The following is a 13495-nucleotide window of genomic DNA, read 5'->3' as shown; positions in this document are numbered from 1 at the left end:
CTACCTCACTGACAACAGAGACGGAATAATCACCTTTTGTCATCTTTTTAATTTTTAATTTTTTTAAATGTCATGTTGAGGTAGCATTTTATGCATGTGTGACAACATTTTATTGATCCAACATGATTTTTTATACACGTAAACTAAATTATGTTAAGTTTTTAGATCGTAGAGGGGCCGGAAGTACAAATTGATAAACTTAAAAGGACAAATATTAGTTTTGTCACTTTCTAAAACCCAAATATATTTTTATTAAAGAGGGAAATCATATGTACCATTTATACATATAACCTTTTTTTTTAATAAAATAAAATAAAATGGAACCCCACTTAGGAAGGTGTGTTATGTATGTATATAGGATTTGTATTGGTTTATTCCATCAATCGTAATGAAAAGGACCTCATCAATGTTGACCGACAAGGCTACAATATTTCTGAGTCATAGCAAACCGAGCATTGAAATTGAGCAACAATTGGTTGTATGACAAGTGGGTACGTGGCAATTTTACGTAATCATTACGTGATTTCTTTCGAAATACCCAATAATATCCCATAAATAAGCTTGATCACCTATCACTGTAAAACACTTCATCACCATCGTTCTAATAATGGCCTTGTACAGTACCCTATTCAAAATGCCAAATATTGGTCCAGCCTCTAACGGATAGGTGAAAATATTATTATTATTATTATTATTTTTCGTGAGCGAGAGACAAGTGGGAGAATTGAATTATAACTATTATATTTAGGCGTAATCATATTAGTACTCACTCGCACATAAAAAGTCTAGACGGTAGAAAATACAAGCGTTTTCTCAAATCTGATTGAGTTATAGTCCAATCTAGTTTTACCAAAACATCAATAAAAACTAAGATGGTTTACATTGATTAAACATGAAAATTTTCATTGCGGGATTCAAATCCATACTTTTGTGTGTACTTAATTAAATATCGTGAATTTTTTTTAGATGTTATTTCCTGACTCAGATACACATACCATACCATGTAATATCCTATTTCTTACTAAAATAAGGCTTTTTTGGATACTTGGAAATGCACGTAATGTGTTATTAGTAATGAAATGCAGTTCTTTTGGTGAAAGAATAGTGAATAACTAAAAAAAAAAAAAAAAACGTACATTATTTAATATTTATTGGTAGTGATCGATATGGATATGGTAGATAGATTTGTTGTTTAATATTTATGTATGGATACTTGACGTATGTTATTCATGACATCTATGTGCCTGCTGCGTTAGTATATATGCAAGATACGAGTGCTCAAACTAAATTAAATATAAAAGTCAAAACACCCACAATTTGTTCACTTCTCTGCCCACGTTTGAGGCTTTGGATTCAATTCCTGAACTCGATTATATTTATTTTGGATTTCTAGGCATACCCCAAGTCCCAAGAAATTCTGGCATGCATTCTAATAAATCTTTTCTATTAAAATTATCCAACTCAAAAGGTTGAATTTTTATTTGAACAAGTTTAACTAAGCTTTTCTAGATGTGAATCATTTTCATTAAGTCTAAGATTCGAATTCAATATTAGATGCAAACAATTTCTTGAAATCATGTTTACAGCAAAGTCGAGTTTTATTCAATCCGTGTGTAAAGAATACTTTGCACAAATTCAAAATTTACTTATAAAAAACGAGTAAGCAAAGTGACTCTGTCTTAAAAGAACTCATAAGAGAAAGTATATTCCTACTTTAAAGTTCCTTTACGGGTAAGGGTCTGCAAAGTATCGAATCCATACATAGAATTAGTTGCAATATATACCTGCCTTCTTGTACTTCCGAGCATCTTTAAACTTGCCAAATTATTATATATATCTTCTCTTTTGATAACTTGAAAGCTAAGATCGAGTGCCATGTGCTTTGTGGTGGTTTAGATGAACCCACAAGAAAAGCTTCAAGGCAATACTGTTTACCATCCGGATGAGTTGTTGGGCTGTCAGCGTCAAGTTTTGAGTGACGATGCAAACATAAAGTTCTAGAGTTTACTTTTGCTCACGCGAGACTTAAATCCCTTCCTTAATAGAATTTAATTAAACATTCTCTACACGTGATCGAGAGATAATGTTTAATTTTATAAACATTCGACTTTGCACTTTCATGGATAAGAAATAGATAATATTATAGTTAAGATTTAAAGTTGATGCATTTAACGGTGTACATAATTTTATATTATTTAAATTTTTTAAAAGAATTGTTAATATTGATTTCATTTACACTGTTAGATGTACTAATTTTAAATTCTGACTACAAAATAAATACTATCAATTTCATTTGAGATGTATATATATATATATACTTTGTCTTAGATTCCTCTTGAAGTAGATTATCAGGTTCACAAAGCTCTTCTAGCCCTTCTTCAACTTGACTCATCCATTTAAAACGTATGGCTTTTGCACCACTCTTCGAGAAGACAGTACAACACTACCCCTTTATTTAATTTTTTTTTTAATCTTATGACACAATTGTAACCATTTAAAGTGTTGGATTCTATGATCAAGACTGCGAAATTGTGGAGGAATCTTCAGTTGTGGAGGAATCTTGAGGTGATCTCACAGGTGAATGCATGACTGGCTTTGGTGGAACTTGTAAGGATCGAAGGCTACCTTCTAACATTTCTATCGCCTTACTCATTGATGGCCGATCTGAAGGACAGGTTTGAGTGCACCATAAACTCACAATTATCATCTTTTTTATTATGTCTTCTTCCTCATCTGTTATATTCTCCAAAGTTACAAAAGTTTCACCTTGTTCAAGTTTCTTATAAATCCCATGTGGAAAATATGTTTCACTGGTTTGAGAGAGCCCACTATCAAATTTCTTTCTTGCTCCAACCATTTCAAGAACCAACATTCCGTAGCTGTAGACGTCAGACTTGTGAGAGACCCCACCAAAGTACCGATTAAATACTTCTGGTGCAATGTATCCTGCAGTCCCTCTCATGCCCGTCATTGACACAATACTCTCTTTTGTTTTGCATAGTTTAGCAAGGCCAAAATCAGAGATTTTTGGGTGCAAATCTTTATCTAAAAGTATATTGTGTGGTTTTATGTCAAAATGTAGGATCCTTGTATTACAACCACGGTGCAAGTATTCTAGCCCTTGAGCAATGCCAATCGTAATCTGGAACATTGTCTTGCTATCCAACTGACAATTAGTGATTGGAGATCCTTTATCACCTATGAACCTATCAAGAGATCCATTATGCATGAATTCATAGATTAGAGCTCTTTTAGACCTCTCGTAACAGAAACCTAGAAGATAGACTATATTAACATGCGATGTTCTACTAATGCTAGCCACTTCGTTGATAAATTCTTCTCCATTACCTTTGGACGCACTTAGGATTTTCACTGCCACTATACGCCCATCAGGTAGCTTCCCTTTGTATACAGTACCAAATCCTCCTTGTCCTACTTTTTCTTTGAAAGAGTTGGTTATTTTCTTCAAATTTGAATAAGTATATCGCTTTGGGGCCATCAATCCATAACTCTTTATGATTTGCTCAGTCTTGAAGTGATCATTCTTTACATCTCTGTTCCACCAAATCATTGAATTACTTGAAAAGTGTCCTCTCTTAAAGCTATAGATAATCACGAAAGAGATCACTGCTATCACTGCAATCCCTATGGAAATGCCTGCACACGAAGAATGTTTTGGGTCACGTACTTCATTCGGGCAGAAAAAAAAAGAAAGAAAAATTAACAAACAATATATTGTAGACATGACACATTCTTTTAAAGCTTACAAAAAGATAAATGTATTTTCCTTTGTTAAATATATTGGATAATATATTAGAAACGGAAGAAAGAGAGAGAAGAGAGAGAGAGTGAAAGCACACAATAGACTACATTGTATTGAGTCTAAATAACAATAATGAATACAGAGACTTCTATTTATAGAGAGGCAAGTAACCTATTAGATTAAGGAAATGTAAACCTGGTAGAATAAGAAAAGGTAAACCTAATAGATTAATAATACCTAAAGAAGTAAATAACAAGTAATATTCTTAACATCCTTATAATATGATAGATTATAATAACTTTTATCTTATATTGATCATCATACCAATTGCACTTTTGCGCAGCCACTTAGTGAACCCCGAAGATTGTGCTGCAATAAGAACACAGAACAATGTTACAACTAAGAAAACAATTAATATTGTGGAAGAGAGGGGAAGCATAGAAGCAATAACAATAACAATATTAATAGCCTACAGAATCCTCGAGGAGAATTTGCATGTGTATGTGATGTTGGGTTGAAGACCTTTGTGAATTGGTAATTGCCTATTCCATGAGGCCAAGAATAGAGAATTAACTCAGCAAACCAGATCACGTACAGCTTGTTAAAGGTGGCAAAATCACACAAAGGGTAGGCTCTCGCAAAGTGAGGTAGGGCATAAATTTGTTTTACTCGATGTATGGGAAAGCTGGAACCAACCAGAGCTAGCTTTCTTATTCTTCTTCTTCCTCTTTTTTTTTTTTTTTTTAATTTAATTTAATTTAATTTAATTTATATATATATATATGAGTACGAACGAGTACAGACAAACATCACAGTTTACAAAAACAAAAAATTACGAAGGCTCAAAAAAAAAACTCAAATATTAATTGATAGCAACCCAACCATAACTCTATAGGGGATTCTCAAGGCGGAGAACGAAATTAGAAATGTTGTCCGTAAAACTGGTTGTAGCGGTCTATGCATGGTAGACGGTGTGGGTATCAACAAATTAAGGAAACTCATTTTAACTTAGCTCCTGATCAGCTTATGAGCGAGCTTGGGAGACTAAGAGCTACTTGTTCAATAGCGGAGGAAACATCATTTGGGGTGGTGAGACAAAGAACTACCAAGATTAGAGATTTTTAAGGTTTAGATCTGGGTGTAGAATTTCTAGTGGACCAAAAGAGATTTACAAAGAAGAGTGAGAGGTGTTGGATGAAGGAGATTTCCTGAAAGAGAGTAAAAGGAGCGGCGGAGTGTGCAACCAAGTGTGCCACAACAGCGCATGGGGGTACACGTGCACGGAAGGAGGCCAATGAATGGTTGAGCGGCAGCCAACGATTGAGGAGTAGCTAGCCATGTATGGGTGGTAGAGTTTGTGAGTTTTTAGTAGATATAACCTTTAATAACCCAAACAAAAAGATTAGAAAAACTAAAGAAGAAGATTAAAAAAAAAAAAAAAATGCAACAAAGAGGAGGTGGTGAAGAGAAAAATATGAGGGTCGTGGGTGGGGGTGGTACGTTGATGAATTTTAACAATACGTGGCCAGTTTGGCTTAAGCATGGGGAATGAGACAAACGTGGCATGACATAAAAAAGAGGGACAATTAAGGATTGCATGGCATGGTGTGTCCATTAGGTATAAAGTGTTGTCACTGCCAAAAAGAATTGAAATGCCGCCCCCCTCTGATCTCAAAATGATTAATCACAATTGAGTGCGTTTGAAATCATTTATGTAGTCCAATTCTATTTAATACATATAGCAACACAGAAGGTGAGGCCTAGATTGTCCATAGCATAGCTGAAAATAGTGAACTTTAGGGTGGAATTGGTGAATTCATTGTCCACATTATAGAGGTCAGAATGCGCGCGAGGGTCACATATATACTATATTAGGAATGTTATAAATCTCATACGTACTTTTCTTATTTAATTTAATGGGTTCATGGGATATGATTCTCATTAGTTTTTGGATATTTTTTTCTTTAGCAATACTTATCCAAATGCTGATAAATATTAGAAGGTCAAGTTAAATAGGGTGAGATGAGCGTCTCGTATCGAAATGATGAAACGATGTTAGTATGAAATAAAGAGAAAATAGATAGAAAATAGTAAACAAATTTTCACTAAAAACTCAATTCTTATATAATTTTTGTATAACTAGGCTTACATGGAGTGTCTATGAATTTTATGTGCCTTTTTTAATAAAGATTGATCTAATAATTTATGAGCACTCTACGACAATCCAAAAGTTATATATATAAAAGTTGAGTTTGTAGTATAAGTAGTTCCTGGTTCCAAATAATATTAAGGGAAGTGATGAAGTAGAAGACTTTGACTTGGAATGTAGCTACATATATGGTGAGACGCATTAATTAATTCTCCGTATGTAGGACGTTTATGTGATAAGCTATATATTGTTTGACTAATTAAACAAAGGAATCTTTTTAACTTTCAAGAGTATATATATATATATATATATATTGGGCCCTGGAGGGATGAATATTGGTTGTCGAGCCTTGTTTTTGGACTCAAAAAGGTCTGTAATCGGTTCAACTCATGCCCAGTCAAACATACCCAACCTGAAGGGTGCCCTTTAAACAGATTGAAAGATTGCATAACATAATTGAGGTGCCTTGAATGGCAGGGAAGGCCTCTCCAATAGCCTTTGCTTTGGACAAGCCCGCGGAAGACCTAATTGACCGATGAATAGACAATGGGTTTCTATGTGCACATCAATGTGGTAATTTAACAGGATCGAAATCCTAATCATCCATTAATGTCATATCGAAAATCCAAGAACCAGTCCATCGTTGACCAGAATAGATTTTTCTGATGCCAAGCCTCATGGGCTTGTCTCCTATATATTGATCCTCCCTCAAAACAATTACTAATCAACGAAAAGTTACCCCAATAGCTGCATCTTTCTAATATAATATTTATCATGTTCATGTATAGGATGGATGACGCATATATGCCCGAAAGCAAGTTCGGAGTTTTTCCTAAATGATTTATCCTAAACCAGAGTTGAGAGAAAACTATGTTAGCTGCAGATGGAGGAGCCTTTTTTCTCCATTAAAGTGGCCACGCTCAAGCAAAAGGAGATACCGATCTGCATGCTAGCAACTGAGCATCTAAACAAACATGCAAGAAATGAAGCAAGAAAAACAGCAAAAGACTTACCTGTTGCTGTTATTAACGCACAAGTGGATGGGAAAGTTCCATTTGCACAATGGCAAGCGAATTCGATCGTGCTTGTGTTGTACCCACACTGCCCACCGGTCGCTTTACATCCATCACACAAACTGTTATTTGCATCCCACCTCAACACGAAGCCGCCATCGATAGCTTCTTCTAGTGCAGATGAATTGCTGCTCGCAGGTTGAGCTGCTGTATTCAGAACTGGAACTTTAACGTTGTAGGTGCACGCACCCACTGAGCTACCAATCGAGTTTAAAACGGCACTGTCAAAATAGTAATTGCTAACATCACTTCCATTTAAGGAGCAATCAAAATGAGTAGTATCGGTCGACGGAATTATAAAAGTGGTAGAAGGGGGAGGGCAATCATAGTAGAGCGTCAGTTCCGTCGAAGTTGAATCATAATCAAAGACGGGGAAATTGATGGTCGTATTAACGATCGTAGCAGGACAAAGGGTGTTCCAGTAATCCTCTCTAGCAACCTTGAGAGTCCGCGACTTGTTATCGACTTGAAGGACTCGGTAATTCATGAAGGTGATTTTGATGAGTGGGTCGTCACTACTGCAGTTTACCTCAAAAGAGGGGTGGCCACAATAGCTTGGCCTATTTGATCCCCAGAAAGGATAACTGAGGCCCTCAGTGCCCGCACAATCAAATGATTTGCTGCAGTTTAGGTATTGCTCAGCATCTGCGTATGAAGACGATGGGAAGTGGATCAAGCACAAACAGGCTGTTATCACCAACGACGACAGAGCACTGGTTGGAAAGAGATTGGAATGCATGTTGAAAGAGTATCGAGAGAGAGAGAGAGAGAGAGAGAGAGAGTGATTGCAAGTGATGAGATTAGAAATGGGAGAAGGGGAAGATGAAATGGCTTTTAAACAATTCTTATGAATTGCATCATAATGGAGCTGGTGGGCTTCGACGAAGTTAGGGTCGGGGGTGAAATTTTTCAAAGAGATGCTTCTATTTGGAACTTTACAACCGACGGTCAGTTCACAATTAGGTGACCAAGTCCAATATAACGACCGTTCCCTAATTGTTGAAATGTGTAGAGATGGGGATTCATTTTCAGAGAGAAAGAGAGACTGGAAGTAATGAGATACAAAAGGGGAAGGTGGAGATGATATGGGTTTCAATTCTTTTGTAGCGTCCACCAATGTTTGGGGGTCAATTCACAATTAGGCGACCTAGTCCAGTGTATGCCAATACGACCTAATCTCTCATTGTTCTCTGGTGGGGAGGAGACTAGTACTTTAATCCTAAAATTTCACTAATTGACCTCTAATGAAGACTAATGGCCAACTCCATTTATATTAATTTAGGCCGAGAATATACATTTCTTCAAGTGTATATAAAATGGCTTAATCTGTCTTCAAGAGGTAGCTCAATCGGCTGGGACCACGCCTAATGAAGTGGAGGTCACTAGTTTGAATCCTCCCCCCCTCTCTTGTGCCGACATGTCAAAAAAAAAAAAAATGGCTTAACCCATTATAGACCCAATAATAAAATCATCCTACAACACTTTCAAACCGATGTTTTTAGTGTTGGCTTGACTTCGCACCCGGTGAATGTGGGCCTCCAAGGAGAAATTCATCATCTAATTCTTTAACCCATCTTTAATCCATGTTTTTTTTTTTTTTTTTTGGCATTAAATTAAAACTATTATTCACATTAACTTTTCACACCAACTTCATTATAGTTGATGTGACGTATTTTAAGCAGTTAATACCTTTTTAAAATGATTTATATAGAAAGCTATTTAAGGTATGTCACATAGCCTATGTAAAGTTGGTATAAAAATCTAATGTGAAGAATAACATTAATCTAGTATAAGGCCAAAATGAAATGTAGATTAAAAATGTGACGTGTTTTAAGTGATTAATACTTATATTTATTTTTTAAGTAGGGACATGAAAAGCCACATAAAACACAACTCATCAGGAAGAGTATAACATTTTCAATATTTTATCTTGAAGACCTTCAAATTTTGAAGATGAAGTGGTTGGACTTTTCACTAGTCAAAGACACGAGTTTTTTTTTTTTTTTTTTTGATAAGGCTGTATAAGATGAGAGGAGGAAGATTCAAACTAGTGACCTCCGCTTTATTAGACGTGGTATCAGCCGATTGAACTACCTCTTGAGGACAAGACACGAGATTTTTGAATCAGTATGTATAGCCTTTTTTATTAAAAAAAAAAAAAAACCATTGGTTGGCGCCAGCCATGGAGCCAATAGACAAACGTTTTCCAAATCTCTAAGTAACCAATCACAAATGAGTCCCCCCATGAGACAACTAAGCTACAGAAGACCTTTACGAAACGTTGAAAAAACTCGTTCTTTATTACGCGCAATTCGACCATGACATTCCCAGAACATTCTTACCAAGGGGATGAAGAAGCCAAGTCCAACTAAAAACAACCACTTTCTTGACACTTTCTCACCTGCCAAACATCCCCACCTCAAACCAAAACTCTTTTTTTTCTAGCTTTTCTGCTGAATCTAGCCCGGAAATCGCTTCGTTGGCTTAGTTGAAGCAGAGAGATAAGAGGGGTAGATAATGCCGAATTGGGAGCTCAAGAACTGTTGCAGGCACGACCAGGTCGTGTTCTTGGTTACTATCGGTGTTTCACCGTTGTAATCCTCGCGGTACGCTTCGTTTTGTTCTTACTCTTTCTTCTTGGTTTAGGCTTTGTTTGGTTCCCAGTAAAGGAAAAGGGAAAGTCAAATTGGGTTTTCATGTTTGGTTTTTTTTTGAAGAATAAGCAGCTCTAGTCAACTGAGCCAAAATTTGCATTGGGCTTGATTTAGGGGAAATTTTAAGGCTCTAGATACTGATTTTCTTATACATTTTGTCGGTAACCAAACAGAGCATATAGGTTACTTTTCACTTTTTTTCCGGGGTTTTTTATTTTTTTTTCGTAGATTTGAAATAGAATTCCCCATCGATGCAAGTCATTTTAGCTAATGATAATAAAGTACAAATTTTTTTCTTTAAAAAAAAAAAAAAAGTCGGTTGGTTTGCTTGTTTGTTGGGGAATTTGCTAATTAACTTAGTAAATGATGTGGCTTTGGTTAAATATTAGAAGATCATCGGTAACAAATATTGTTTTATTGGGTAAATAACGTAATAGTGTTCAACCTTGAATAGTTTTTTTTTTTTTTTTTTTCTTCATATGACGCAATTCTTTTCCCCTACAAACCAAATAGCATAGCATTTATGTGGACTTGGGACAGTTGATAGGTTTTCATAAGTTATTGTAGAGCTAATATTATTTATAGTTAATCATAAATGGAAAGTGCTTGCAAAGTCTCAAAATGAGCATTATTAGAAGTTAGCAGGATCAACAAAAAGGACAAGATGAGAAGGAGTTTACCGAGAGGGTTTGGTCATGTGTAATAGATACTTGTGGTGCTTCAAAGCTGTATGAGGTTGATGACAAAGGCAATGTCAGGGTAGGGGAAAGGTGAGATGAGATATTGGTTTGAGGTGCAGGGAAGAGATTTGATGCCCTATGGCCCAATATAGGTATGGGCCATGGAATAAATAGAGCAAGGTGACAAAGATTGATTAGTGTAACTTTCCATCGGGTTAGAAGCGTGTTCATTGAGATGACTTGAATTTAAAATTGAAACGCTGTTCAATGGTTTTGATTCTATATAATCTGTTGTTATATGCGTAAGATTTATCCTGCAGGAACAATTGACAATAATTTTATCATTCTCATTGAGTTTGAATGAGCAATCCATTGTTTTCTCAACTAGCCTTTTGATGGAGAAGTTTTGTTTCCATTGTTGTAGTTGTGGAGGACAGTACTTTTGACACCTTTTAAGCTCATCACCGTGTTCTTGCATGAAGCAAGTCATGCAGTAGCTTGCAAACTTACGTGTGGCCAGGTAATAAGCTCTTTGTATAACTTTTTGTGCTTTCATGACATGATCGGATAGCTTGAATGAAACCTTATGTACTTCTTAAATAAGAAATTATCTGTTCTCACAAATTTTAATATGCATTATAGTATAGTAACCTTGGATTATATTGCTCTGCTGATCATGTATTATCTTACATGCAACTTTTGAGTTTGAATTGGAATTGATGTAGAAATATACTTGGTACATAAATTATTGTTAGTTGACCATTGGGCTTTGGCTTTGGAGTGATCTAAGAGTATAGTTTATCAGTGTCTTTTGACTCCTAGTATGACATCTTGAAATTTGTCTACAGCTAAAAATTGTAGATAACCATTATAATGCCTACTTGTCATAGTCTAAGCAAAATTCAAATGGCGAATTTGGTTCACTTGTTCATAATTTTGAGCCACATAATAAGGATGGAGCTACTGTTTCCCGGACTACAATGTTGTACTATGCTGCCTGTTTCTTAGTCAGGAGGAAAATTTAATTAGAAATAAATCTATAAATAGATAGATCTTTAATTTTTTGGGTCTTTAAGATCAAAGCCTCAGCCTATCTATGAAGTTTTTGAAGCAAGAAAAAAAAAAAAACAATTCCCATCCTTATTAGAGAAATCACTTATCTCCTGCATTTGTCAAGAATGTCAATGCTCCTCAGGCTTCCCTTTTCGCATTGTGTTTAAAACCCAGAGTCTGTAAAACCTTTCCTTTGGAATCAACATTCCAACATGTGGTCTCAGCTAACTGCAGAATGCTTCTAATTAGGGCCCTCAAAATTCAGAAAACCTGCATTTGTGAAGGATCTCATGCAGCATAGGCTATGCCACATTGCGTTGCATTTTTTTTCAGTTCTCTGGTGGTCATTTTAGAGCTGCCTAGGATGAAGTAATTAGCTGTTCTAAATTATTGATAATGAATTATTATTTAGAGATGAACATACTTATTTATAGATATTTAACTTAACTTTCATACTACCTTTTCTTTTTGGTAAGTAATTTCATATTTCGCTTTTTACGGTAACAATGGGTTCAAGATATTATTGTTCCTGTCCGTATTGTCTCATCTCTACTCATAGGTTTTCTGACACCAAATTTGTACAGTAAAGATGGCTTATCTTGGATTGAATCTTGAATATCTTCATCCATGAAGTTCATGCTGCCTGTTTTTGAAAACATTGACTTGGGATTCTGATTATCTATGCTCTAATTTTACACTGATTAGTGCCTTGTCATGAAGACTGTTCAGGTTGAGATGCAAATGACTGACTTTAGGGCCACGTTTTATTTAAACTCGAGATGCTATTGCATTACATTTGATATTTAATTCCTTGCTTTGTGCACTGGTTTATGCTCAATCATATGTAATATGATTTAATTTAATGTGCAGGTGGAGGGGATCAAGGTTCACGCAAATGAAGGTGGGGTGACACAAACCCGTGTTGGGGTGTATTGGATTATCTTGCCTGCTGGATGTAATATGCTTTTTTCCCTGAAAATTTCATTTTTCATTGCAGGCATCCTTTTTGTTCAATATGCTATATTGCATGGACATTTATATGAGGCAATTATAGGACAAGAAACAAAGTGTTGGAGTGATAAGTACGCAAGCACACATTTGTATCTCCAACTCTGCCTCCGTCCATTATTGAGAACCTCACTTTGTCCACTTTATACTCAAAAGTGGACTTCTTTACATGTTTGAATTCTGCTTGACATGTCCAATTGTTTTTCACTACATCTGATGTAACTCAAAAGGGCTATGGTTACTTTAGGGAAAGAAATAGCAAGAGAAGACTATAAAGGGAGGGAGGAAGAGAGATGTCAAAACCCAACAGCTAGGGCTAAGGGAGCAAAAGAGAATGAAAGGAAAGAGAAGAAGGGGCTGGAAAAACAGAGCAAACAAGCTCAAAAATAATTTTTGAACACAAAATTCATGAACTTCCTCAGAGCCATAACTTGAGCCCTCATATAGGTTTATTTTCCAACCCTTGACAGAAACACACTTAATACCCATTTATCGTAGAACCTATAATTACAAGAAATACCCCAAAACTACACATAAAATTAGATTCCAACCCACATGGAAAATTTCAAACAAGATCTCATTAAAACATATTCCCTGAATAAAAAGCTCCTTTCCTAAGTCTTCTGAGTTCTCCTTCTCCAAAACTTCTTTCTTCCTTTAAAATTCCGTATCTTTTGGCAAGAAGAGACAGGGTGTAACACTAAAGTACTGTAACAAAAACTTTACAACTTAACAACCCTTCACTTATATTAACATGTAAGGACCATCACCCACTTGTCACGCAAATATATAATAATATTTTTTTAATATATATACTTTAGGTAATTAAATTAATATATATAAAAACCGGTTACCGGACCGGCCGGTAACCGGGGTCCCGGTTCCCGGTTCCCAGTTTCGATTTCCGAAAACCAAGAATCGGGTACTCCGGTTTTGGCCAAAAATCAGGAAACTGAACCGGGTTGACACCCCTTGTATCCCATGGGGGTGGTCCGACCATATCCCTCACCCATTTTTTTTTTTTTTAAAATATTTAATGTTTATGTTTATATTTACACTGTGTCCCCAAAGTCATTTATGTTTATACTTTACCCTCAAAAGCATTTTCGAAAGTT

General features: G+C 35.7%; 1 long non-coding RNA gene and 1 pseudogene across 1 annotated transcript; one reads left to right on the top strand and one right to left on the bottom strand.

Annotated features, from left to right (window-relative positions):
• Nucleotides 1-2515: 2515 nt before the first annotated feature.
• On the bottom strand, nucleotides 2516-7724 carry LOC132182093 (LEAF RUST 10 DISEASE-RESISTANCE LOCUS RECEPTOR-LIKE PROTEIN KINASE-like 2.1 pseudogene; annotated as a pseudogene).
• Nucleotides 7725-9316: 1592 nt separating this feature from the next.
• On the top strand, nucleotides 9317-12412 carry LOC148585960 (uncharacterized). The gene is made up of 3 exons (XR_015912039.1): nucleotides 9317-9591; nucleotides 10744-10839; nucleotides 12243-12412. It is a non-coding gene; the product is annotated as an uncharacterized LOC148585960 (long non-coding RNA).
• Nucleotides 12413-13495: the final 1083 nt, after the last annotated feature.

The sequence above is a fragment of the Corylus avellana genome, chromosome 5, assembly GCF_965113065.1.
Source record: "Corylus avellana chromosome 5, dhCorAvel1.hap1.2, whole genome shotgun sequence".
NCBI lineage: Eukaryota > Viridiplantae > Streptophyta > Magnoliopsida > Fagales > Betulaceae > Corylus > Corylus avellana.
The sequence above is the reverse complement of the archived record's forward strand: the minus strand, read 5'-3'. Positions and strand labels throughout refer to the sequence as shown.